The 3,497-nt window shown below is 46.5% G+C and overlaps 1 non-coding gene across 1 annotated transcript; it reads right to left on the bottom strand.

The window, feature by feature from the left end:
- Nucleotides 1-1,528: 1,528 nt before the first annotated feature.
- On the bottom strand, nt 1,529-1,653 carry LOC121158858. The gene has a single exon (XR_005884245.1). It is a non-coding gene; the product is annotated as a small nucleolar RNA ACA64 (small nucleolar RNA).
- Nucleotides 1,654-3,497: the final 1,844 nt, after the last annotated feature.

Raw genomic sequence — 3,497 nt, 5'->3', positions numbered from 1 at the left:
CAATAGGCACTGGGATTCCCCCTACCCCTCTCCCAACCCTCCCCCCATGGTGGGCTCCTCCTCCCCCCCCCCCGTTGCGCAACCACAGTTCAGGGTTAGTTGAGATTCCTTCATTGCAAGCATACACCAAGCATAGAGTCCAGCATCTCATTGTCCGGTCAAGTTCAGCAGCTTCTTGGGGAGACCCTCCCCAGTCCGAAGGCAGAGCCAACAGAGTAAAATCCCAGTCAATTAAAAGCCCCAACATAACATCAGCAACAATATATAACGTTAAGGGATAAATTGACAAAGTATTGAGCAACCAATATGTCAAAATTGGATGCATGGTCTTAACAACTTCCTGTGACTATTTCGATGACATTTCAACAACTGAGGTGCAAAACAGTTTTAGGAAGGGTGTGCAGAGAAATCTTCCATACCTTGGTGAGAGTACTTAATCCCCGTGTCCTACCTAGTAAGGAGTCCATGCTGACCAAGCCTTCCTTGTTGTTCTCTGCCTATCCATTCCAATTTGTGAGTGTGTGTGTGTGTGTTGGGGGGCGGATCTGGAGCGTCCCTCATGGTCATTGCAGAGAGGGTGGGGACCCGAAGTTGGAGCTAAGTAAGAACCAGAGATAGCTCCTCTCCCTAGTCCTGAAGGGTGTTTACTGTTCTTCTGTTTCTGAAGACCACTCAGGTTTCCTGGATGTTGTTCCAATGGCCTTGGATCCTATGATGAATGATTCAGCTTCTTCCATCCTGTGTGGTAGGTCCAAAGGGGGGGGGTGTCCTCTGAGTTCTCGGCCTCCGAAGGCATTCCAGTCCCCCGTGGTCTCTTTGGCAGTTGGGATGTGGTCCTTGACGCCCGTACTGATAGCCCTTGGTGGGGATCAGGGAGACTCCAGGTTTGGGATACAAGCCTCCTCCTGTCCACCTGCTCCACTCTGTGGTCCCCCACTGCTCTGTGCACATGACCTCCTGTTAATAGGTTGTCAGGGTCGCTCTTGATTCCCCCTGTATGTCTTTGTAGTTTTACTGTTGTCTAATGTTGTCTTGAATCTATTGTCTACAAGTTATCTGTTATGTGCCTGAGAGGTTACACTACGGCTTCCTCACACGTTCACAGGAAATGGAAGGTTTCTTTGCTCTCCCGCCCAATTTCTGAGTAGTAAAAGGTTTTGAAAATATATTTGGTTATACAGTTTTAAAAACACATGGGTTGAGACCATATGAGGTAGAGGTCCATTCGGGGAGATTTACATCATTGGGAATCTTTAGGGTTGATTCATGTACCCAAAGCCCTGAGGGTTCAGCATGGAGCTTTCTAAGCAGCAATCATAGAAACCAAATCCCAGAGCTTCCTGGCTGGGCGGCCAGCAGGTGGAGCCTACCGCCAAATGGCGCACTGGCCCGATACTGGCTCCAGATGCGAACATGGTAGCGGCATGAGACGCTACTTGTCTCATGGAAGACTCATGGAGTCTCGCTGGAAGACTCTTTGGTTTTCTTTTTACACCTGCTTGTCGTTTCCTGTTTTGCCCCTGTCGGCGCCTGTCAGGGCCTGGGTCTCACCTTTCCGCACAGGCAGTGGGAGATGAGCTGAGGATCCTGGTGGCTCTAGGTGCTGAATCTCACCCATGGCTATGGCCAAAGCCAGGGCGATCTTCAACCAGCGCCATACTCTGCAGTTTTTCAATGCATAGGAAAGAACTCTGAACTCCACCTTATGGGGAATATTTGACCTTACTAGATATTTGTCCCACACTTCTCCAGGCTTTTCAGACTTTTCCCTGAACATATTATGAAATGTACAACTGGGTGTCAGCCCTGGACAGATAGATAAAGATTTTTTTTTTTTTTTTTTGGTTAACCACCCCAGATGTTGCAATGGCAGCACTGAGCCAGGCCAAAGCCATAAACCAGGAGATTCTTCCAGATCTACCACAGGGGTAGTAGGGGCCCCCTTCTCTTGATTTTCTCAGGTTCTCAGCAGGGTGTTGGGGCAAAAGTGGAACAGCTAGTATTCAAACTGGCATCCATATGGGATGTCAGCATCATAGGCAGCCTTTTCACTTGCAATGCCACTTTGCTGTTGTCTCTTTATGCAGTTTTTTTTTTAATTTAATGTTCTTACCTCATAAGCAGAAGCGACCCCAGAAAATACAACAGCTTCACCTTAGGTTTTGCAGACTTCATCAGGAAGGGAGAAAGGAAGCATTGTGATCAGTTTACGGCACACATGGTTCAGCCTCTTGGGCTGAATGAAAGATCTCCCTGAGTATCCCTACATACTCAACCAAGATGGGACATGGAACATCAGGCAGAAAGAAAGTCACTACTGAAATATAGCTAGTAGAGACACCTAATACAGCAGCCAGCTAAGAGCCAAGCACTGTTAGGGTTGGGGTTGGGGTTAGGAGATGCCATGTGTGGGTCTCAGTGAATGAGGAACTGTGACTCAATTTTACAGAGAGGAAGTAGAGGCACTGAGAGGGTCACTTGATTGCCTGAAGTCACACATGTCACAGTTTGGTAAACAGAAAGCCAGAATTTAAATCCAGGTAGACTGACTCTAAAACCTCTGTTTTGTTTTTGTTTTGTTTGTTCATTTGTTTACTGTTATTGGAAAGGCAGATAAGAAGAGAGGAGGAGAGACAGAGAGGAAGATTTTCCGTCCTATGGTTCATTCCCCAAGTGACTGCAACAGCTGGAGCTGAGCCAATCTGAAGCCAGAAGCCAAGAGCTCTTCCAGGATTCCATGTGGATGTAGGGTCCCAAGGCTTTAGGCTATCCTCGACTGCTTTCCCAGGCCACAAGCAGGGAGCTGGATGGGAAGCCAAAGTTAGAACTGGCGTCCATATGGGATCCTGGTGCGTGCAAGGCAAGGACTTTACCCACTATGCTATCATGCCGGGCCCTAAAACCTGTGTGATTATCCCCTAATCTATACCAACTTCCCATGACTAGGATCTACCACCCTCTAATCTTGGCAACGACTGTCACAGATGGTCTCAAATGTAAGGTTTTAAACATAAGAAATGAGTATGCAGATTGAGTACTTGACTATAGTGAATTTGTAATAACAGCAATGAAATTCTATTGTAGGCTAATGATCTCTTAGCAGCATCTCAATCAATCATTGAATATCTGGCAAGTTCAGTATGTTTCCCTATTCTAAAATGGAAAAGAAGGCTCAACTAACTTGCACAAGGACATGAGAAACTGCAGCTGATTTCAGCATTGCCTAATCTTAGGTTTAGGATCTTTGTCCTGCACTCTTCATCTATTTTTAAAAAGGTATGTTTATTTACTTGAAAATCACAGTTACAGAGAGAGATGGAGATGAAGAAAGAGAGGGAGGGAGGGAGGGAGGGAGGGAGGAAGAGATAGATAGATAGATAGATAGATAGATAGATAGATAGATAGATAGGGCGAGCCATTCACTTCCCAGGTGGTTGCAAAGGTTGGAACTACACCAGTCCAAACACATCAGCCAGGAGTTTCTTCTGGTGACAACA

The sequence above is a fragment of the Ochotona curzoniae genome, unplaced genomic scaffold, assembly GCF_017591425.1.
Source record: "Ochotona curzoniae isolate NIBS_2020 unplaced genomic scaffold, NIBS_Ocur_1.0 contig_3819, whole genome shotgun sequence".
Classification (NCBI taxonomy): Eukaryota; Metazoa; Chordata; class Mammalia; order Lagomorpha; family Ochotonidae; genus Ochotona; species Ochotona curzoniae.
The sequence above is the reverse complement of the archived record's forward strand: the minus strand, read 5'-3'. Positions and strand labels throughout refer to the sequence as shown.